General features: G+C 48.8%; 1 long non-coding RNA gene across 2 annotated transcripts; it reads left to right on the forward strand.

The window, feature by feature from the left end:
* The first annotated feature begins 16,758 nt into the window (after positions 1 to 16,758).
* LOC135314634 (uncharacterized) lies at positions 16,759 to 21,666 on the forward strand. 2 transcript variants are annotated; one of them, XR_010374127.1, is made up of 2 exons: positions 16,759 to 18,656; positions 19,603 to 21,666. It is a non-coding gene; the product is annotated as an uncharacterized LOC135314634 (long non-coding RNA). The 2 variants fall into 2 exon arrangements; XR_010374126.1 differs by having other exon boundaries at positions 19,734 to 21,666.
* Positions 21,667 to 24,114: the final 2,448 nt, after the last annotated feature.

The following is a 24,114-nucleotide window of genomic DNA, read 5'->3' on the forward strand; positions in this document are numbered from 1 at the left end:
GCGCGTTGCCCTGGGAAGAGCCTGGCTGAAAACAGGAATCTAGAGCAGACGCCCAACACCCTCTCGCCGGGGCATGGGCCGGCCCGGAGCATGTCCTCCTGGGAGACAGCCTGGGGCACGAGGGAGGGGGAGGGCTGCAAGAGAGTGCCCCCAAAAATCAGGATATCCTCTGGGTCTGCAGGCACACGTGCTGGCATTTTCCAGAAGCGTCAAGCAGCTCAGCCCCCACACCCCACCCGCGAGCTCTGCTTCTCTACAGTCATTTTTTATCTGTTTTGGTGGCGGGACAGAGCTTTTTCTACACATTGAACTGTGAAAGTGCATTGAGATTATGCTTACTGCTCACTATTTTCTTTACCTTCACAATTTAGGGTAAAGTCTGACATATTCCCGAGGAGGCTGTAATTTTTTTCTCCTTAATTTAACTGTTTTTTCAGAGGGTGTACATGAGGAGCTGTTCAGCAGATGCTGGGAACACACTGGTTAACCCAAGCTTTATCACAAAATGTTAAATCCTTATAAATTTTCAGGTGAGTGAACCTATGTTTTACTGCATCTCTTATAAAATCATGAGGCTAGAGCTTCAAAGTTTAGGAGCTAGATCATCCCGTGGAGGATTCAGTGGGAATGACATGCAGATGTAACTAGTGCTAACCACGCTGCTGGGGCTCTGCGATTTTGGCAACCTGCAGCGGGAGCGCTGGAGGAAGCCACAAATCCAGGCCAGAGCCGAAGGCGTTGCATTGCGCTGCTCCCGACCCAAACACCGCTTTCGCTTCCACCGCCTGCGGGTGCGTCTCTGCACACCGAGACAGCGGGGCGACAGGTACGTTAGGCAGAACGATGGGGGGAGCGGTATTTGCATGGTACAAAGGAGGAAGCTGCATTACAGGGTTCTGCGTGTAGCATTGCATTAGATCGGTTTTCTTCCTTCTGCAAAATTGATTATATGCCCATTTATCACCTCCTACATTCACACTAAGCTCATTCCATTTGCCTTTTCTTATTCTTCAGATGTGCTTTTTACACCATCAAAAAAGATGGAACGCTGGCAAAAATGAATAAATATCTCAGTAAAACCCAAGAGTTTAACTCATGTCCTTAAACCCAAGGCATGAAATGCTTTTCACAGCGTCAGAAGGAAAACAAGGGTCAGATCCCCAGGTTATGTAAGTTGATGTATATCGAGTTGGAGATGCTCAGTTTTCCTTTTGCCTAAGTAGTTCAGAGATTTCTCTGCAGAAACCAATGGAGTTGGGTCTAAGTAAAAATGGAAACAGTCTGTCTGAGTTATAAATGGCACTTGCTGCCAGTAGAATAAAAATCATGAGAAACAAAGCCCCTACCATCAGGAGCCAGGAGAAAGGAGTCAGTGGAATAGAGAGCCGAGAATGGTGATGGCTCTATCGTAAGACAAAAGCTGACCTATGAAGTGTTTATAGAATATTGGCCTGGTTTCTATAATTTCCTACAATCCCACCAGCTCTACTTGTGGCCAATACCCATTTCCCAGCCTTGACACCTCTATCGGTCGCTCCCCTGGTAGCCCAGTTGCGGAGCCCTCTCTGGAGAGGGCGGCTGTGCGGAGCCTCCGCGCAGGAGCGGCTCCTGGCGCTCAGGAGCGGCCGCTGGAGGATCGGCCGGACTTACGGCGCTGCAGCGTGGACATACAGGTCGGAAGGGGCTGGGAGAGGTCGGGCACTCCAGCCTTGCTCACAGCTGCCCAAAGCTATCGCTGCGTCATTGCCAACGAGTTCTGGTAATTATACTGCTCTTGTAATACGAAATCAGCACAGACTTGCCCTTACTAAATTTAAGATCCTCCTTTTTTTATACACATTCCGTGGAGAAATAATATTTTGGGCTTGTGTTTGGTGGTGTTTATTTGTAGGCAAGACACTAACGAGACTTCTAACAACACTGTCTCTTCCCAATTAGCAGCAGACCTACAAGGCAGCCCAGAAATGCTTTCATGCTTTGTATAGAACGTTTGATGGAAGTACTTAATTTTAAATTTGAAGCGTATTACATGTGGCAGGTGGTAAGTCTGAGAGGGAGAAGAGAATAAATACCGAAACCGTGTTGGATGTTTGTGTTTGAAAGTGCTGACTCGAGCAGCGTGAGGATGCTTTTGGTTCAGGATCAAGAAGGCACTTGTGTCAGAAGCACCACAACGCCGCGTAGGAGCGTGGTTTTCTCGGGGGGTGTGTGTGGAAAAGCTGTGTTTCCAGGAATCTGCGGCGGTAACCTGTTCTTAACCAATTAGCAATACAGCAAACTATTGGAGTAAAAGTAGGTTTGTGTTTGGGGGAGGGAATGGTGCAGCCTGAGCAACTCAGCCGCAGGCCATCATGGGGTGCAGCTGGGAGCCGGGGCGGGGGGCAGAGAGGGGGCGGCTCCCTGGGGTGGGCCGAAGCAGAAGGGTCTGGGGGCCGTTGGTTTTGGGAGCTACAACTCAGGGTGGAAGGTTTGGTGCTCGTTCTTGCAGACTGGCCCTGCGGCACGCAGAGATCTAGGTACGGCGGTAGGTGCTTCCCGGCAGCAGGCTCGGTCCTGCCGCCGCCGCGCGGGGTCTGCAGGGGGGGGACTGACAGGGAAACAACTCCCTCGCCGGCAGAATCGTCGGGGTGTCCTTGTTACTTTTAGAGAAATGAGAACTGCCTTTCCCAGGATGAAAGAATGGCTCCTTGTGACTGGTCAGATAGGAAATCTTCAAAAGCTGGAGCTGAATAATTTTTTAAGAAAAATGCATTTTAAAAAATACATGTTCTGATTGTGACAGAGCTTCGCGTTATCAAAAAATAGTTGTTTGGTTTGTTTTTTTAAAGGGAAAGCCTGTTTTGTTGTGCTTCAGCAATTTCCCCCCGTGTGAACAAGGGCAATCAGGAGCTTGAAGTCCATTCCCTACCATAGCGCTTAATTCTGAACAGGAGGTGTTAAGCTAATCAAAGAGTGATTGCCAGGTCTGCCTGGGCAGCCGAAAGGTACCTTCTGCAGGGCGGCACGGAGCGACTGCAAGCGTGGGGGCTGAAGGGTGCTGCCGCTGCCCGCGGCTCGTGCCAGACGCCAGGGCAGGGCAGGGTGTGCTGCTGGGCCAGGCGATGCCATGTTCCCCCCAAAATGCCTTTCTTAAGTGAAGAGCAGCCGTACAGAAGGCGATCCTGCTCTTGGGTCACCGCAAAGAGGCGTGTGGGCTCTGAGGGTAAAACAACAGGTGGTGGTTCCGTTTCGTTTTGGTCCCCCCCACAATCAGTTGTCGCTAATTATCATTTTGCTGTCTGTAATTATGCATGTCCCAAGGCATATGAATATAAGGAAAATAAAAGACTACTATTTTATGAGTTAAATAGTACAAGTCACATTCTTGCTCTGGCATTAAGACGGTTAAGATCTTGGCGTAACAACTCCTTGTCTGTCTAAAAGGGGGGCATGTTTTCAGCTGCTCTCTTTGATAACGTTATTAGATGTCTACCACCTCTATTTGTACAATCCTTCCAAATTCACAAAGCTTTCCGGCAGGCCAGGCTCCGCTATGGCTGTGCTTTCCCTCCCAGGTAGGGAAAAATGCTGTGCTAAACAGCTGTCGTGAGAGCCAAACCATCCAAGACAGGTAGAAACAGGGGCATCAGCATTGGGAAAACAAACCAAATATATCAAATGCACCTTTATTCCTGGTTAAGCCATAATGCACTGAATAAGACTTAAAAAAAAAACAAACCCCAGATATATATTTCATGAAAGGACTCTCTGTATCTTTTATTTTTGCCGTCTGCGTGTTTCACAACTGAAGAGTTATAATGGTGCCACAGTCTATTCTATCAGAGAAGACTGTGTTAAAGGTTTGCCCACCTTATTGCTGGATCTTTATGTCGGAAAGGAGTTTTTGAAGGCGTTTTTGATACTTGGGGAGGAGGAGAAGGGAATTTGATGTTCCTGCGAATCAGGCAGGGAGGAGGCTGTGTTACTCACTTCAGGTAACTCTCTCTAAGCCGCGAGGCTTTTGCCCTCTAGGCTCCTGAGCACGTGTCTTAACTCCATTACTTCCAAAGAAATGAAACTAGTGATGAAAGAAAAGCTAATATGCTGGGGGCGTTTGAAAGGTGAAGCCTCGCAGCTGGTCTGACACGGTGCGATCCGTAGGGGCCCACGGGGCGCTGCTGCGTCGGGTTATTTCATAGCCAGGCTGGAGCCGCTGGGAGTGTTCTGGGGTAACGGGCTGCGAATGGCAATACCGCAGTCTAATGCACGGCACGTGGAGTTGTAGCTTGTTCTAGGAAATAATATTTTGTTGTAATGTATCTAAGTACAAGTATAAGAGGGTATTTCTCTAGAAGGCAATGTGGTGAAGTCGTGCCTAGAATGGAGAAACGCTTTGGGAAAAGGTTAAACAAACGGCTCTGTCCTCTGTGGAGGTCTCTTCTGAGGTTGAAGCCCACACTAGGTTCCCACTAGTGTAGCTAAATTAACGAAGGGTATAAAAAGTCACGGACCCCGAGAGATGTAAGTGAGCCTCTGTTGTAGGAGCCGCTATTAGTAATAGCCTCTCCGGGAGAGTTTATTTTACGTTTCAGAAGTGGTTTTGCATGCCCACATGAGGTGCAGCTCTTCTGTTATATTTGCATCCATGTGGGATGTCTTCTCTTTTTAAAAATGCTGACATTTCCATGGCTCCAAAATGTTCAGCGTAGATGGAAACTCCCTTCCAAAAGCTGATGTGAATTAATCCTGTGATATGACCAGACGTTTACCTGCTGCAGAGGTCGCGTTTTGCCCATCCTGCAATGAAAATACCTCAAAATGGCAGAGATATGGTTATCAGACATGAAAATTGAGCAAGAAGTTACTAAGAGAAAATCCAGCTGAGGAAGCCCACAAAGCTGCTTCTGTCTGGGGGCGAAAAAAAATCAACATTTAATTATTCCATGGCAGCGACGCTGGCATTTTTCACTAATAGAGCTGAACTGTGATTCTCGCTCCTTAAGGAAAGGAAAAGCATGCCCAGTATGACAGTCTGCCCGCTTTACTAAAACCATTTGTTGTTCAGAAGCTCTAGTTAATGCAGAGCTGTTAATTGTCTGACCGTTAAATTACTTGGCTTCTACTTAGTCCCCATTGGGGACTAATTTTAAATTCAATTAGCACAGAATTTAAAGGGATATAGTTGAGGGATTCTAAAAAGCTAGAGAGATATGAAATTGTGTTTGATAAGATGCAGTCAGGAAAGGGAAGGTTTTAATCTCAATTTCAAGGTTTTAAACCAGGAGAAAGTCCAAAAAGAGAAACTAAATTCCCTTTGAATACATATGCCCAAATGAGATTCCTTTATGTTGCTGCACTGTAATTTCTAATTATTCTGTTATTTCAGACAATCTATTAATCAGCCAGAATTTGAACCAACCGACCAATAAAACGTTCAGGATTTAAAAAGTCATGGGGGTGTACTTGTAAGTTCACACGTTGTTGAATTCTTTAGGTACTGGCTGAGACTTCAAAGTGTCAAAATGCCACTTCCATCATTTTCACTCAGTCAAAAGCAAGACCTGAGAAATCCCATTGGGTGGCCTGATTTCCAGAATACTTTTGCAACTGCAAGAAATTCAGGCAAGGACTCAGAAACCAGTTAGGAGACCGACTGTATTCCTTTTACTGCACACCAATGTAGCCGGTTTTTATTTTAAATTGCTGGTAGGTTTATGGAGGCGGAGTATAGAATTGCAGCCCGAGCCAAATCCTGCTTCGATCTCACTTCGGGAGAATATTCAGCGGCAGCACCATGAAGCTCTCTCTTAGCACACCTGCCCTGCAACTGCAATGATAATAGCATTTAGATATTCAAGCTATCATTAAAATTGTGTTTATGACCTCCTTATTAAAGAAAAAAAATCACTTGGAGTGAGAAGCTACCCTCGTTTGTAGAACAGCAGCTGAACCAGTCCTGATACTGCCTGTGAATTGTGAGCCAGGCTTCTAACAAAGCCGCTGAAGCAATACGGGGAGATGTATATTATGTGCTAAATGATAAATGTATCGTGTATAAAGAGACCGCGTATTGAAGGTGTAATGCCTTCCTTGGAAGGAAATGGGTACGTCGGTGCACTAGGGCACTCCTGTAGCGAAATCTCACTCTCGAAAGCAGATGCGGAACTGCATTGCTCCTGCGCACCCGGGCCTTGGAGAGACACTGTGGCCCTTGAGCCTGGCGCTTAGGCAGGGTTTTCCAAGGCTCTTAAAACCTTTAGGGGCTCTGCTCTCAGTGGGGATTGGGCACTTTGATCTTTTGAAACTGCAGCCTTTTGGCTTGGTATCGCCGCTCTCCTGGTCTGCGGGAGGTAAACGCTCATCATTTAGAGAGCTCTGGACGCACGCTCAGCGCGCCGCATTCCCCCTCTGGTGTAGCTGTGCGTGGGGCTGCGGACACTGTTGGGCAACAGCGATCACCACCGCCGAGCATCCCGCGCCCCGGCGCACTCCCGCCTTTCCCGCTCACCCGTTTTGTGTTTAGCATCTTCATCGCACCTGCGTGCTGCAGTCAGAATCGCGCAACCAGAGGCAGAAGCGTGTCTCCGAGCCACTGGTTTTGGTTTTGCCCTCCTGTGGTTTCCCTGGGGAAGGAAGAACGAGCTGTTCTCCTCCTGTAGTAGCTCATCAGCTGGAAACCAGGTGTTTCATTGAATGAGCCAGTGGCAAGCGCCCAAACTATCCACCTGCCTAACCACCGAAAGGAGCAAAGGAGCCCATCAGGCGTAGTTTAGTACGTGGACTCACGTCATTTATCTTGCGTGATTTTGAGTATCTACATTTTAAGTTAAATGTTGATATAGACCAAGGAATTGCTCAGAAACATCCCTGTCTAAATGCGTGAGCCGCTCTCCTCCCGCCCGCAGTCCCAGCATCCGTCCCCGTCACAGCCACCGGCTCAGCGCTGGCAGCAGGCAGGGGCTGGAAGGTGTTTGAGTTGATAGAAATACTTCCATCGCATTACCCACGCGAGGCAAGGCACCAGCGAGCGGAGGCGGCGAGGAGGGGCTGGCCAGCAGCCCACCGGGGCTGAAGGGGTGGCTCCATCCGCGCCCCTCGCTGCGGTTGAGGGGAGCGATGAGGGGAGACCTTGTTGCTCTATACAACTACCTGAAAAGGGGTTGTAGTGCGGTGGGTGTTGGGCTCTTCTCCCACATCACTAGTGATAGGAGGAGAGGAAGTGGCCTCAAGCTGGGTCAGGGGAGGTTCACATTGGATATTGGCAAAAATGTCTTCATTTCCAGAGCGGTCAGGCCCTGGCACAGGCTGCCCAGAGAGGTGGGGGAGTCACCGTCCCTGGGGGGTTCAAACACCGTGCAGACGTGGCACTTGGGGGACATGGTTTAGGAGGCCTGGGGGTGTTGGGCTGGGGGTTGGACTTGATCCTAGAGGTCCTTTCCAACCTTAATGGTTCTGTCGTTCTGTTTGGGCTGAGTCAAAGTTAGCCATGGGCTGGGGAACTTGCATTTTTGCACAGCTGGGGGAAAAACCGGCGTGCTGCCTGGCAGCGCCAGGAAGGGGGACGCGGGAGGGATCCGAGGGATTGGCCACCCAGGGCTCGTGGTGGCCGGGGTGCCTCTAGGGCTGACCGGGGGTGCTGGGGTCCCAGGCGGTGGCGGGGGCTGAGCGCTTTGGGAAGGAGAGCCTAGCCGAGGCTACGCCAGCGCTGGTACCGCTCGGGCGGGCGCCCGGCCGCGCCGGCGAGGCGTGGGGGGCTGGAGGAGGCTGCTGGCAGCGCCGAGCAGGGCGGGGGGTGCCGGCCCCGCCGCGTTCGCGAGGGCACGAGACCTGCTGCGTGTTTGTTGCCGTCGTGGAACAAGCTGAAGTGAGGATAGAAGTTGAAGGAGTCCAAGCAGGTGGGCGCACGTGGCTTTCCTCGGCTACAATTCACGCCTGCCTTAAACCCGCATCGCTCAGTAAGCCGAAGGCTGTGGGGGCTGCGCAGCCCCTTCCTGCCGCCCCGCTCCTGGTTGGCACGTGTTATTTTGATGGTTTCAGTCTCCTTAATTTCTCTCCGTTCCCTGCTACTTGAATTGTCTGCTTTTTGTCTATTTTAATGTCTGCGTACATTTTTGGGAACAGAACCCCGCTTAAAAAAATAGTACTTTATATTTGAAATGAAAAAAAAAAACCCAAAAACCAAACCCAAAACAAAACCAAATCAAAAAAATCAAACAGCAAAATAATTACAATTAAATTTAAAACTTTTTAAAGGATGCCAGTTTTATTTCCTATCACTTTTCTGGCACAAGTTCATTCAGAAAGAGTGCTTGCCAACTCATCTTAATTTTGGATAATTACATTTTTGCGATTTCTAATTTGCGAATCTATAGCGATTCTCTTGTGATTTTTGAAATGCGGAAGGGGGAGCAAGGAAAGCTGATTTGTGATCAGAGTTCTCCCTGCTATAATTAACTACATCTAAAAAACCATAATTGGTGCTTATATAGCTTCCCAATAGCATCTCTTGAATTGGAACACGCAGCATTGTATACTGTGCTTTCTGCTCTGAAAAGATTGATTTGCAAGCCACTATCAATCTGTTGCTAAGCAGTTAGTGATGGCACACAGTAAAGTCCTCAAGGACAATACAGAACAGCCAGAATGTTTTTCTCAGTATCAAACCCTTTTTTTTCCCCCCGTCTCCTGAAATATTGCATCAGTTGCTCCTTAATCAAAGTATAAAAAATGTTGCCAAGGCAATGCCACATTTGCTGCCGCGGATCGCAGCAGACAGACCTGTGCTGGGAACTACAAATTTTAGGACCTTCGCGCCAGGCAACAGAGGTGTAACGTGTTTTTGTTGTCGTTGGCATCTTTGTTTTAAACTCGGCTTTTTTGTAGGGTTGGTTGTTTGGTTGGTTTGGTTTTTAACTTATTCAGATAAGGTTAGTGAAGAAGGGCAGAAGAGCCAAAGTCAGATTTCTTTTAGCTAAACCAGGTGAAGCTGGCTTTCCTGGTCGTTTCGGCTGCGACATGAAAGCAGCCATCAGAAGAACTGGGCTCTCGTGTTGCAACACAAAGCGCTGCTAAAAAAGCCTGCCAGGGATGCGGGATGACGCAGTGCTTCGTGTCTGTGCCAGGAACCTCTGGAGTGGGCAGGAGCAAAGCGTACATCCATCTTGCATCTCGCCTGTGTTCATCTTAGGAGCGTGTTTGTGCAGAGCAGCAATATAAATTCTAAACTTAGCCCGGAAATAAAATACTCTTTCACAAGCCTGCTGTTCCTCGCAGGACCGTGGGGGGAGAGACAGAGCGCGTGTGTGCGTCTACAGCAGAGACCTGATTCTTGCACACTGAAAGGAAAAACAACCCTGGAGCAAATCGATGCGGCCGTTAATCTGTGTGCGTTTTATTTATGTACAGGTGCAAATTGAAAATCAGTCTTTCAAAAGAGATCCTAAACAATTAGGTCAGAAAAGGAACCGAATGCTAAACTCTCTGCTTGCCCGTTCTGCTTTGTAATGAGATTTTAATAAAAAGGCAGAGAAGAATGCCAGCTGAGCTGGCACATCTGACATTTTGATAACCTCGTCAATAATACAGTTATTTTATTGGCTTTAAGCAGCTGCAGAACTTTTCCTTATTGTTTAGCTTGTCTGTTCATCCTATTCCTGCCTTGTTGATAACAGTAAAAAGATGATGAGTAACAATGGCAAATCAATAGAAAGGCATGTTTCTTCTTATATGACCATGAACCCAACTCTTCAAATTACATTTTAAAACTCCAGGCTCTTTATTTGATCGTAAATAGATACGCAGGGGGGGAAAAAAATCTGAATTTTTAGTTGTTGGCTTAGGGTTTTATGAATGTATTTGTTCCCAGGCTTTCTCTGTTCTCAACTAAGTTGAATTCTATTAAAAGCAAAGCGCAATACTTATTTTAAGCTTCATTACAAGCACCTGACGGACAGGTGAGCACTAAGTGACCTTACACCAGCGTTCAGCCTTGTGACAGCACGCCAGGCTTCGCTCTGCGCCATGGGGTTGCGCTCCTGCTCAGAGGTAAGAGGAGTATTTCTGTTCTGGCTCTTCTGGCTGGGTCCGGACAAGAGAGTTGAAGGTGAACCTGCAGTTAAAATTATTATGGCTGCAAAAGTCAAAATTAAGAGTGAATTTTAGAAGCTAAGCACCGCTCTCAAGACCACTCAATTTCAATCTGAATGTTGAGTCCATGAAACATCAGCTGCGATGATGGAAATTCATAGTTCATAAGCAACCAAAAGGGGATCTCAACTTGCAGCAGCTTTTTCATGCTCGTACAATAATGACGTATGCATCAAAATGTATCACTGCAGAACAAAATTTGAATTATTGTTTTAAAACATTTTCTTCTGCCTTCTGAAAATAACGTTTCATCATAAAATTCATCCCAGTCAACACCAAATAGGACATTTTGACCAACATCTGTGAGCAGGAGGGGGGCATTGAATGAAAAGCTGGGCACGAGCCAGCCTGAACAACTCTCAGCCCTTCAGCCCCGGTCCTGGCGTGGCTGATGGCAGGTGTGGTATGAGAGCCCAGGGCCGGGACACAGCTCTGCTTCGCTTTCTAACTCAGCTTTCTTTGTACCTGTGGAGAGCGAGATAACGTGGGATCAAACCACCCAGAACAAAAGCAGGGTCGGTCTGTCCCTGTCTGTGTGTCCGGCTGCTGGCGAGCCACGTGCCCGGAGGCGCCTCTCCTGCAGCGCGGAGAGCTCGCCCGGGTACCTGCTTGGCTCCGGTCGCTTGTTCCTCAGGCACCAAGCCCCGTGACTCGGTCGTGGCTTCCCTGTTCCAGCGAGATCACCCAACCTGACACTCGGCTATGGGGTTTTTACGTGTTAATATTTTTCTCAGAAAGTTTGAACTCTCAGCCGGGGAGATGGTGGAAACGGTCGCATCTACCGACAAGATCGCTACTAAATATATGTTCTTTGGACTGCTGCGGTTGAGGTGGTGAGGCAGTTTGCAGCGTCTAAGCATAGCACGATGCGAGGGCTGCTGAGCCAGGGCTGCTTTGCAGCCTCCCGCATCAAAGGCGGGCTGCGCCCCACCCCCTGAGCTCATCTCATTGCTTCCGAAGCACCGAGGCGTGCTTAGCGCCCGCCTGCAGCGGGGCAGGGGTATCGCCCCACGCAGCCTTCCCCGCGCCGGCGGGCAGCGGTGGGTCCTCCGCCAGCGTGACGCGGCCGCTCTGCCAGCCCTGGCGTCTCCCGGACCTCGCCGCTGCGACGGCTTTAAAGCTGAGGTCACGGCAAAAATACGTGTGATGTTGTTTCTGCGGAGGTGCCACGAGAAACTACAACATGAAATCGGAGGAGGTCACAAAAAATAAATAGTAAAGGTCTCCTGCTAGCTAGAAAGTATATATTTACCATATAAACAAAATTATTGTACCTTATTGAAACCGTTAAGCCTCTGCAGCCGCAGAAACAGAAGGTGGCTCGATGGGCATGGGGCAGCACGAGCAGGCTGTGCCTGCCCTGTGCCATGAGCAGCAGCAGCACCGGCAGGAAAAGCCCTGCTGACCTCAGGTCCAGTCCAAGCTTAAGTTCTCTGTTTGCAGAAAGGAAGAAGCAGCAGTCCCCTCTTTGCCTGGCTTTCAAGCATTAAGACGGATGCTCAGAAGAGCCCCGAGCACAGGCGCGGCCCCAGGGAAGGGGGGCGTCTGAGGCTCCTGACGCTGACGAACCCGCCTGCCCGCGCCGCTCCACGCCAGCGTCTCCCACCCGTCACCTGCCTGTCCCCGAGTGTGTGTGGGGCCACCAGCATCGGCGTTCCCTGCTTGGGACCGGGGACCTCGGCTGGGGCTGGCCGTGGGGACTCGGCCAGCCTGGCTGCCCTGTGCCCATCCGTCGAGGAGGGCTTTGGTGTTGGCACCTCTCCGGCTTCTGGTGCCCTCAAGCTTAAAACGATGGTCAAAAATCTAGAAGCAGTGTCAGGAATGAATAAGAAAAATAACACAAAGCCTGACACGCTCCCGAAGAGGCTCTTCAGGAATGAACGCACAGGACCCACCGATAGCTGGAAGCTGAAGCTGGCAAAAGCGAATGAGGTAAAATGGATTCTTAATCGTTCCTTTACAAAACTACAAAATTGCCATTGGACCGATTTCCTTTCCAGGAAAAGACCCAGCTTTCCTTCCCAGCCAAGAGCCAGACGGGCTCTGCCGAGCACGCGAGGTCTCCCTGCTCAGCATGGGGCCACGCGGGACCTCACACCCCTTATGGTTAGCAATGAAGGGAATTTTGCATGTAATACTAGTTCTTGGGCAAATTCTCAGTGCACAAGGTTATCGTTCTCGCCCCAGGCTGGTGCACAGCGTGCCTGGGAGCTCTGCGCAGGCAGCATCAAGAACTTGCGATGGCGGAGGAGCACCAACACCACGATTAAATCATCTTTAACCAGGTTCCTTACCACGTAAGGGACTAAGCTTCCCGATGTACCACCTGAAACTGTTTGGCCTCTGAGAGAAGAAGATAATCAGAATGCATCTCCAAAAGAACATCATCTTCCAGCTCATCCTTGCAAGATTTATACCCCACTGTTTGTATGTCATTAGGAACTGAAAATAATAACAAAAGGCTTTTTGTAGATAAGTTGACATGCTTGGCTTCAATCCTACATTTGAATAAGATTAAAAGGGACTGAAAAGACTGAAAAACACTCACCTTGTATGGAACAAGACAGAATGTACTCAATGGGAGAAAGAAATCAACTGCTCCAACATATAGTACCAGACCCATCGGAATTTAACGATTTGGAAAGTGTCTTCTAGCCTCTAACCCATGAAACTTGAGCTTTGTTGTTCTGATTTTACTAATTTACTCTGTTTTCCTCCTTCTGAAATACTGGGATAACAATTTTTCCCTATCTTTATTTCTCTGAATTCAGTCTGAGTATTTTTCCACGGTTATTTAATATTTGCTGTTCAGGCTGCAACAGCTATGCTTGTAGGTGAAAAAAAACTCACGCTGCGTTGCCAAAAGAAGAAATATAAGCCAGACTGCTTGTGTTAATATTTGCATTTGAAAGTACAAAACTGAGTTTTCTCCAGTATTAGACACTTCTCTAGTAGTAAAAGCGCCTGAGAAAAACATTTGCCCGATAGAGGGGAGGATGCAAAAAATACTCATGAAAAATACCTCTTTTTGAATGATATTTTCAAAATACAGAGTCCTTGGAAAAGTCAACTGTATGCTTAGCAGCTAGAAGAAGTTAGGCTACGGTCCTATCCCCTAGAAGAATTTCCTATTTGCCTTTAAGTGCCATGCTCAGCTTTTAAGAAGCAATAACCTAACTCCCTAATGGCTTTGGGGATGCTGGGCCCCTCTAGGTTGGTTGGGTTTGGCTTTTTATTTCTAACCCCTGCAAAGGGGCAATGAGATGCGATGCTTTTGCTGTCTTGGGTTTGAACGTGGCAGAAGGTGGCCCTAAGCACACAGATTGCCTGTAATTCCTTTTTCGGGACTTAAAAATTCTGACCCTCGCTTTGGAGGATGAGAGAGGGCTCATTTTTGTGTTCAGCTTTTCCCCTAAGAACAAAGTATGCTTCACTTTATATTTAAAATTGGCCCCTCTTAATATGGGGTAGGGTTTCTGACTGGCTGAATGCTGTAGCAAGCACGTACCAGTGGGCAGGGAGATGTTCCTTCAGGCACTGCACTGCAGGGCTGAGGCGTAGTGGAGGGGACCGAGGAGGAGGCGATGCCTCCGGGCAGTAGCTCCGATGGGCTCTACCACGAAACCGTACCACCCCTTCTCTAGGAGCATTTCTGTTGTTGAAACTGTGACTGAGTTGGGGCAAACGGAAGCATTTCTGCGGTGCACCGAGCGTCCCACTGAACATCCCCGAGCAAGGAGCCGCTGCACCTTCTCCTTCCCGGCAAGAGCCGGCTGGTGGCGAGGGCAGGGCTGCTCCGGTTCCCCATCCCACCGGGGAAGAGGCGAAAGTTAGGCAATCCTTGGCAGTGTTTGGGGGGCTGTTAGAGAAGGGCGAAGAGCTGCGTGGACGTTGCCGAGTGAAACCCGCGCAGCTGGAAGGTGGCTGGGTAGAGCTTGTTGCATCCCAAAGAGGATTAGTACTTAATGCCTCAACCTGCATTTTCCTGGGGTTTTAGCTGGTCTGCAGGCTTGCTTTGCCTTCCTTTGGAATTCATCAAATCTCAGCTCCAGCTTTGAAAGGCGATGTGTGGCTTTTTCACGTAGCAGGCAGGAGGATCCCAGGCACTCAGAGATGTGAATTTGTAGGCAGCTGCCTGCTCAGAGTTCAATATTGCTACTTGTTTTTCTTGATAAGATGATAACAACCCTGAGCAGTAATGACGGTTTTTGCATGTTAAATGCCCTTAAATATATTGCTGCTATTAAAGCATCTGTAAAAATAAGGGGTACAGAGCTAAAGATTGCGGTGAGTCTTTTTAAGCTGTCTACAGAGAATCTCTTTCCTTCTCCCGCTTCCTCCTAGTCCCATCCAGGCTGTGCCGGAGGCACGGCCCGTCCCGCAGCAACACCTCGGGCCCGCGCCCCCCGTCCCGCAGCGGAGGAGCCGGGGCTGCGTGGGGAGGGGGCGCTGGGGCCGCGGCGCCCTCGGGGCCGTTTGGCCACTTGCTCTTTCGTGCGCTTAGACCTTGTTGGAGGCTGTGCTGCTGAGATGCCACCTCATCGCCCTGCGGGCGGGGGCAGGTGCCGGTGTGCGTGTGCGAATTTAAACTGGTGCCGGGGAAGGTGCCAGTAGGTGGCACTCCAGAATACGCAGCCCGGTATCTGGGGGCTGGAGAGCCTGGAGCTCTGCAGGGAAGGTGGTTTTCCCTCGCAGCTCTCTGCTCGCTCCTGCCAGGAGCTCTGGAGGGATAAAAGATGCGCTGTGTATTGACCCCACCGTACCTGAAAGCGCTGCAGAGGCGCAGGGTCTGAGGCACCGCGCGCTGTGCCGAAGCAGGAGGTGATGCTCGGTGGTCCCCCGCTGCGCCGAGAGATGCTGGCACCCGCACCCCCCTCCACCCTGGAACCCCCAGAGTGCCCGTAGGGAGTGATGCTGAAATGGCTTTTTCAGCAATGGGGAAAAATATATAATTTATTTGTCAAAGGGTTTGTGGTGATTCCAAACGGGAGCCTGGGCAAACGCTACGGCATCTGTGCTTGGCATCCCCGTAAACCCCTGTGGGCGCAGCTCTTCCAGCTCCCTGGGGTGGCAAGCGTGGCACCGCAGGGTTCACTCGCCCGCCTCCGGCAGGTCTTCACCAGCTCGTTAGTGGTGTCTCTACCACATCTCACCACTGCCAGGCGGATATGTCAGCGTGCCCGAGGCCAAGAAGCCCTTCTCACCCCGGGTAGCATGTCACCTGCTGCGTTGGGTGCTCCGTGTCCTCTCGGCCAGTTTCCGCGTGATTCCTTCTGCGCTGGCTCCACAGCAAGTGACCTGCCGTAAACAACAGCACAGACACGCGGGCGGCATCCGTTAGAAATAAAGCAAGATATTTCCCAAGCTATCTCCAGATCCCTCATAATTTTCCCCAAGTGTTTGTCACTGGGACCGGTAACGTAATAATTGTTGCGCGATTTGATGAAATCCACTTTCTCTTTTTAAAATGTAATTTATTTGACAAACGCTTTTTTGCTGCTAATCTTGCGCTCTGTCACAATAACTAGAGGAAGAGACTTGCAGGGTGAAACTGTGCTCTGAGTCGCATTGATTTAGCGATTAATGTCATGTTCGTCTTGAATTTTGTAACTCATACTCATTAACCTGAAAATGTTCTTGCAATTTTCTTCCCCTAGACTAGTTTTAAAGTACAAAAGCAGCTTCTATTCATTTCAAGGAATCTGAGAGCAATTGTCTCTTACGAGGCGCTAAAGAAGGGGGCAGGCTGAGAATCGCTAAATGGTATTTAAATCATTAAATTTATCATTTGTTCAAATGCTTGCTTAGAGTAGTATTTATATGGCTTGCTTCAACTGCTCGGGGAATTGGACTAAACCAGTATATTAAAAAAGCAAAGAAACAAACAAAACCAGTCAAACAAAACCGACTCCCCCCAAACCCCCTCCGCCTTCCCCTGCGCCGCCCAGCTGTTGTAGCTGGTAAATAAGTAACGTGGTCCCGATTCTGATCTTGTTTGCGCTGGCTGCAGGCTGGCCCAGCTCCGCTGGCTGGAGGGCGGCCGACCGCCGTTTCACGGCGCCTTGTGCAGCTCACCGCGCTCTGCACCCTCTGCGCGCTCCCGCTCGCGCCCTGCCGCGCTAACGTAGGCTCATTTTAGGATGGAGATGGGTAGATCAGAGCGAAAAAATAGCAGCAAAGCCGTACCCAGGCAGCGCCGCTGAGTTAAGTGGAGATCTGGGGGGCGAGTACTGCAGTGCCGTGCCTGAACGCCCGTGGCCGTGCAGCGAGTCGGTCCCTGCCCCAGCGCCCAGGCTCTCCCCTGCCCCACGCCGTTGCTCTTCCACCAGGACACCTCCCCGCGCGTGAAGCCGTCCACGTTCCGATGAGCAGATATCAAGCACTGTTTGATTTCCTTGCTTAGTTCTGCTGTTTTTAATCCCAAAGCTATACGTGCCTTACCTATTTGCATTCTTGCTACCACACGCATCCCCTTGCCATCCTCTAAAATTAGCTGGGGGAGAGCCAGGTCTGGGGTTGGCGCCATCTCCGCCCTGCTGGAGTTACGGCTCTTTGCTGGGGCAGAGATTTCCTCCTTGTTCTTAGCCCTAAATAGGTCTTCTGGAGCAAGTAGGGAAAGCTCAGCTGCCAGGTATTTCTCCCAGATAAAGGGCTGGCCTTGCTCAATTCACACTCCCTCGGTTTGGAGAACTAATTTCAATTTACTTTGCTCTCTTACCCCAGGCCCCCTTTTTGAGGCCAGGTTATAAACCCGTCTGTCCAAACAGTAACCTAATAAGCTACAGGATATTCCAGAATGTGAAACTGATTTCTTTCATGTGTTAATTGTAAGCAAAACAGCGGTTTGACTCACTGGGCTCTCTCATTTCTTAGATGAGCACTGGCATCAGTCACGCAGTTCCTTTGGTTTTTGCATCGAGCATCTGTGAAATTTTTTCCTAATGGAATGGTTTTTTAAAAATGAAATATTTAATTTGTGTATACAGATCCCTTTTAATATAATCAAGCCCTCTATTCAGGAAAGCAGATCTGATGAAACATCCTATTTCAGTGAGGGCAATTTAGGCTAGACATCAGGAAAACCTAGCTAATGATTAAAATAGTGAGGCACTGCTGCAGGTTGCCAGGAGAGCTTAAGGAAACTCCATCATGGGAAGTCTTTAAGAATAAGTTTGGCAGCTATTATCAAGTATGATTTAGCTATAATTGATCTTGACTCGGAGCAAGGGAATGGACTGGATGATTTCTTCTTTTCTTGTTTTGCACAATTTCCAAGAAATTCTGAAAAAAAAGAGAAAAGTTTAGACAGTTCAGTATTACCAAATGTTCCTTCCCCTCTTTTCTAAGGGAATTTTTTACTAAATTTCAACTGAACGTGCAAATAGTTGAGCACACTCTGTAATTTATGTCACATGCTAAGGTCTAGACCTCTTGAGGATGTAGCTCCACCTCCCTAAACGCTTAAATATTTTTTCCTTCTCCTCCTGTTCCTTAGTAGGTTTGTTGCATCGCTAACAGCTCCTGTGAGTTGCCATTTCTCCACTGATGCCAAAACCTAGGCGATCGTACTGAAAGGAGCAGAGCTGCAGCCACCTTGCAGAGCAAGGCTGAGCCAAGCCTTTTATTTCCACAAATAAGAATTAGAACAGAAAGCGTTTTAAGCAAATATTATTCAACTGAGCTTAAAGGAAGAGCTGAGCATTCAGAAAATGACTCATTGTGCAGGCGAAGATCATGCACTACCTTGAAATGTTGTCTTGAGGGCTGTTTTATTAAATACATGAGTGAACTAACAGCAAAACTGATGCAGAATGCTGATGGTATCTTTGACCTTTAAAACCTTGATGAAATTTGTAATTTGCTCATTTTCTAATTTAACAAAGCAACCATATTAGTCATCCTTTACATTTGCTTCTCCAAACTCAACGAATACACGTGTGTGCAACTTTGTATGTTCAGAATCAGTATTTCAGCCTTGTGTATTAAAATGCATGAAGATGCATCCAAAAGAAGATGTTGTAAGAAGTACAGATTGCTTCCTGTTTCTCTTGCTGCAGTGATGGACAGCAGAGAGAGAGCAAACGGAAACTAACTGCTTTTCACACCTACAATTCATACGCACAGGCATTCTGACTAGTCAGAATAGCCAGATAACCCCAAATCAGAACAAATATTGCGTGCTTTCTCTTAAACACATTTATCGTTCCTTTCAGACATTTTCTTTTGGCCCGTTCAAGTTTAAATATTACTGTTCAGAAGCAAAATAGTTTTACCCTGACAGCGGGGACGACCGCTTACAGCCCCCATCACAAGTTCCGTCAATGGCCCGACGCTGCCCAAACACCGTCTCTTGCAGAAACAGGACTCCGGGTTGTCCAAGACACCGGGCAGCTCTTCTGGAGAGTCGCCCGCTGGCACAGCGTTGCCATTAGCAGCGTCTCCTCTCTGACGGCAGGGCTGGCGGCGACGGACGGATTCCAGGTGTGAGGAACAGAAGCCGTACGTGGTGACGAGCCGAAGCTGGCGTCGGTGTACGTGTGGGAGTGGGAGAATTTTGGGCGTGATTTGCTTAAAGGGGGTCGCGTGGCTGTGGAAAAGGGGTTTGCTCTTGGCGAGCGTCTGGCGGGCCGGGAGGCGGCCTTTTGGTGGCACAGGGTGGTTCTGCTCGGTGAAGGCTTTGCGAGCCCGAGACACTAACCAGTGAAGCCTGCAATACTAATAACAGATACACACCAGTTAATATTTCCTGATAGAGGTGGGCCAAAGCTTGAGTTACTTTCCAAATCCCCGTGACTTTGCAGGTTGGAATTAAAATAGAATATTTATGCAAACCACACAACTGATTTTGGCTTTAGGATGTAAAAAACTTGCCTGATGAGCTTTTGCCAAATCAAACCACTCTGGGTTTTATTTCGCAGCAGCTTTTCCAGGCGAGGATACTTTTCAGAAAATGAAATCCATTGACCTAGGCCAGGCCAAGAAATGAGGGAAGAGTTATAAAGGTTATAACCATGTAACTTTAAAAACATTTAAGTCCACCCCTCTATAAGCTCACTGAATCGAGGGTAGATCGCTCTTTGATGCTCGTGAACTTGTAGCCAAGATCATGTGAGAGCAGCAAAGCTCGTTTCCCAGCCCAGAGCTGGCTCCGTCCTGGGACTCTGCGAAACACCTGAAGCATTAGTAATATTTCACGTGCAAAACCCTTTGCTCACGTGCTTTAGTGAATGGCTACGTCCAGTAAGTAATTGCCGCCCCCAGTTAGCCTCAGGGAGCAGGAGGACCAGTGCCAAATATGCTTGGCACTTACGAGACCAGACTTTCAAAAATGCTCAGTCCCCACGAAGTCCCGTGGTTGTCCAGCTGCATTCACCCCCATTTGCTCCTCTCACTTCACAGCCCAGGTTAAGCAGGGGGAATCTATGTAGGGAAGGACCTGAGCTGATGAGGGAGCAACTCTCTCCATTTCTAATTCAGACCTTTCATACAGTACTTCTGCCCAAATCAGCTGGAGCTAAGCACTTAAGCGCTCCGCCCTCCCAGCTTCAGAGCCTTTGCGGGTCCAGCCTTTGAGAAAGCTAAAGAATCACCATCTTCCATTATTTCAGCCTCATTATTTGTGCACGAGTGACTCTTCACCACCTGCTCCGCGAAGATCTGCATCCTTGCACAGGCGGCGGAGGCACGCGGGGAGCTGAGGTTTGGGGGCATCAGGCACGTTGCCCGCTCCCTCCTCTCTATGGCTTACTCGCTATAAACATCTCTTAAGGACACCAGAAAGATACGGCTGTTTCTTCTGAAGGTCAGTTTGCCTTCAGCCTGGGAATACAAGTAGAGGAGGTCTGCGGTTGGGTCACTAAGGTAGCATTCTGCTTCTGGCCGTGGGAAAGCATGGAGGTTATTGGTGTATGAAACTCTGCAGCTGTGCATTAAAGGCTTTTCAGAATTTAGCTTCAGCTACTCCTTATCTTTCCAGCTGCAGAAAACTTAAACATGTTAAACTTTTCTCCCATTACTTGCTCTTAGACTCCACCCCGAAATTTGTCTCCCTTTCCCCGCTTCTCAAGATAAAAGGCTCCCAAGGAAAAGAGCAAGGAACGACCTAGAAGCTGACGACGTGTCAGTGGCTCGCCTCTCGTGAGATGGATGTGCTAGGACTTTGGCATCACAGAATAGCTAAAGGCACTCAGATATGGTGAAAGAAATGATGAAACCAGATGTAAGGTCGATTGAAACAGCTTCTACTGATTCATACTTTTAATGTGTTTCTCGGTCCCGGTATTTCACTGCTGTATATTTCCCCCCTGGAATGCTCTGTGTGTATGACATCTCAGCTAGCAGCTGTGGAAATGATTGTGTGACCACTAAAAACTGTAGCTTTAGGTGAGAAATGAGCAACAGGGACAAAGAAAGTATTAATGTGCAGTTTTCTCTCCTCATGTACATCTCATTAGCGCTGAGGGAAGGAATGACACCCTGCAGGATCATGGAATAATTTAGGTTGGGAGGGACCTCCAGAGGTCCCTCGTCCATCCTCCTGCTCCAGTGAGACCACCTTGCTCAGGGGCTTGGTCAAAGTCCTTCCTTACCTGCAGCGTCTGGGCCACCGGCCGCCCTTCGAGACGTCCATGGCTGCTCCTTGCAGACTGAAGACACACCTGCAAAACGGCAACTAATCACCAAGCTGTTTGAAAATAGTTGCCATCCCCTGCAACTGTAAATGTATCTCCTGAACGACTTAATTTTCTCTGTGCCAGAGGTATCTGCCACTTTCTGCCACGCTCAGCAAACGCGCATCTTTCTGCCCATAACCCCCGCGTTAAGGCTTAGCAAAAGGCCTGCTCGCCTCGCCCGCTCCGCGCAGACGTGGCCACGGCTCCCCGGCGGGGTGCTTGCAGGGGACCGGAGGGGAGCCTTGGAAAAGTGCTGAGCTGTTTCTTCCCCACCTACTGGGCACTGAACTCCACAGCTAGGCAGCATCCCGCTGAAATTCCCTCCTATACGGCGCTTAGCTTGGCTGAAAGCTTCGTGAGCCTGAGCGAGGTTTGGGTTTGTGATCATATCCAAAATTGGATACGTTTTGCCAGGGTTTTGCTATGAAAATTGCTCACAGCTCCATTGACTGGCTGTGCTGCCTCTGCAGCATCAATTCTATCCCTGGCTGACACCTTTGATTTTGGAAGTTGTCTCCATTTTCCAGAGAAAAGTATGTACATCAGCTATTTTTGGATAGCGTATATTTAATCTCCTGCAAGAAATGGAGCAATTCACTTGTTCCTTATTTCCAGAGCCATTACATTTCTCTCAGTGACAGCTCCAAGGAACAGAAATCTTTACCTTATTTAATGTCTCCATTTGGGTGATCGAAAGACACCTAACCAAAGATCCGCTTCTGCACCACCGTGAGGGAAATAGCAGGCAGCACTGTCCAGGTAAAACAGCTTCTCTCTCATCTTGGGTAAAGGGAATGTTGAAAAGGAGCTGGTTTTTGGATGGTTCTTGTGCCTGCTTGGAAGCCAAATTAAAACGCTGCTGGCTGTTCATCATTTTCTCTGGTCGTTCTTTTACTTTATGCTTAGTTGAGGATAAACTGCACCATATAAAGTGTACTTAGACTCTTTGCTCAAGTGAAAAATGAGTTGTTATCTCTGTCAGTACTGAAGTGTGCAGGGAGGAATCCGGGACAGTCACAGGGGCTGCCAGCGGAAATAACCCATGGAAGATTTGACTGTGTTTAATTGAAAACACATAAAGCAAAGGCATATACTGTGAGTTCCTTGTGATGGAAAAGTGACTGAAGGCAAGCAGCGACTTCAGAGGGGCTGAAGAACACAGCCTGGGGGGCTGTCGGGCCTGTCCACAGACTCGCTCCGTACACGTGCCCTAGGGAGAGCTGGGCTGCTTGCAAATTATAAAGTGATTGATATTGCTAATGGTTCGAGGGGCCTCCTTCTCAAATCAGAAAAGGCAAACCTTGCTGGAGCCTTCCAAGTGCGGCCGCGTGCCGTTCAACAGCGACCGTCCTGAAGCCCTGACGTGTTTGCAAGTTTGCTTAAAAAAATAATAATACAACCAACCAAACAAACAAACAAAAAAAAGTAAGCCAGCGCAGCAGTGGCTGTCCTTGAAATGCAGGCTGGGCTCTGAGCGTGTCGTTGGCTGTGCAGCATGTGCAGAGGCCGCTGCTCGCTGCGGGAACAGCCCTTTCCTGTGGCGCTGCAGGAAGGATATCCTCACCAGCGGCGCCGCAGCGCTCGCTCAAACGCCGCGTCGCGCTTGTGGGCTGAGGCTAAGTGCAGGGAACTCCAGATGAGATTAACGCTGCTTAGGTGAAAGCAGCAGCTTCAAAGATCTGGAGTTGGGTCCAAGGTAAATAACAAGTTGAAACAAGGTAAAGAACATAGGGTCGTGCCACCGGAGCGGTGTAAAAATACCGGCTCTGTTACACGCTGGGTACTGATGAAGTAGCTCTAATGAGGAGACAGACGGCTGAGGCACGGGCTAATGCTGTTGGTCTGGTACAAATTAAACCATTTGTTCATATTTAGTACAGGTTCACACATGTGCAGAAAAGGCTGCACTGTTTAGTCAGCAGTTTTTGGTTGGTTGGTTGGTTGGTTGATTTTTTTTTGGTTCGTGCCAGCTATTTTAAAAACTGATTGAAAAGCCACAAGATGTTTGCAGAAGCTCTTGCATTAGTTGTTACGGACGCAGGCTCGCCCGTGGCTCGCTGGCTTTGCTCCCGCAAAGCGATGCTCGTGGCTGCAGGACACCTCAAGGTCTCTCCAAGCTGGCGGCTCCGTGAAGGTGCAGAGGGTCGGCAGGGCAGGGGCGGCCCCTGCCGCTATCAACACACCCTCGGCGAGTCTTTCTCTGGTACCGGTCCCTTGCTAAATACCAAAAAGCACAGCTTTGTCTTTAACTCCTACCTGACAGCCAGTTAAAGGACCTTTTCAGACCCATTTCTGTCTTCTGCCTTCCCAGGCACATGCCTGGGATCACGCGTGCGGCCCGCAAGCTCCCCGTGGGCTTGTTTGCTTTGGCTTTGCTCCCTCTTCTACTGCCCTTCTCACCTTACAGAGCACTGAAAAACGCTAATTAATAGGCCTTGTGTAGTATCCGGGATTTACAAATGATAACAAGGATCCCCTGTAATTCAGAGATTAGCAAGATAAAATATTGAGTTGCTAAGGAAGGCTTGTCCTCAGACGCAGGTGCAGGGAGAGGCTGCCCAACAGCGGGACAGTTATTGTCTGAGAGTTTTGATAGCAATTTTCTTTGTTTTTTTTTCTTTTGCTGGAATCGTCGGCTATGGGGTGGGAAAACACACCAAGGAGCGTTTTATCATCCCTTAGAAAGTGACACTGTCTATTTGAAACCGTACTCTGATGAGGACTCACAGGAGAGAACACCACCGCTGTTCGGGGAGCGAAACGAGGAGTTGTTGAATAACCTCTCAATTTCTAAACCCAGCTACAATTGGCAGGTGAGAGTGGAAAGCGTTGACAAAATAGATTTCTCTTTCTGATATCTTTCTGTCTGATCTAAAGTGGTGCTAGGGAAGGTCAGCACGCTTCTGCTGCTTCAAAACCTGGATGTGTTGGGACAAACGTGAACCCTGGGGGGATGTGTGGGAGCAAACTCTCTGGGCGCGGTTTGTAGCCCGGGCAGCGAGCCCGCTGGATGGACCCGGAGAAAAAGAAATAGAAAAACCACAGTTTTATATTCTCACAGAGAAAGGGGAGTAGGTTTCTTTTTTCTCTGACTCCTTTTTTTTCCTCTCTCTGCATCTCACATACACACACACACACAGAGGGACATGTTTTTCCAGATTTTTAATTTGCTCCAAATCCATCTGATTGAACAGAAGCAGCAAAAATAAAGCAAACTGCCACTTCTCCGTCTGGTATTTAACAGCCCTTTGGTGTGACAGGCACCTAACGCCTGTGCCGTAACGTTAGCACAGCTGTTATTAGAAACAGCTACCAG

Source organism: Phalacrocorax carbo, chromosome 8, assembly GCF_963921805.1.
Source record: "Phalacrocorax carbo chromosome 8, bPhaCar2.1, whole genome shotgun sequence".
Taxonomy (NCBI): Eukaryota; Metazoa; Chordata; class Aves; order Suliformes; family Phalacrocoracidae; genus Phalacrocorax; species Phalacrocorax carbo.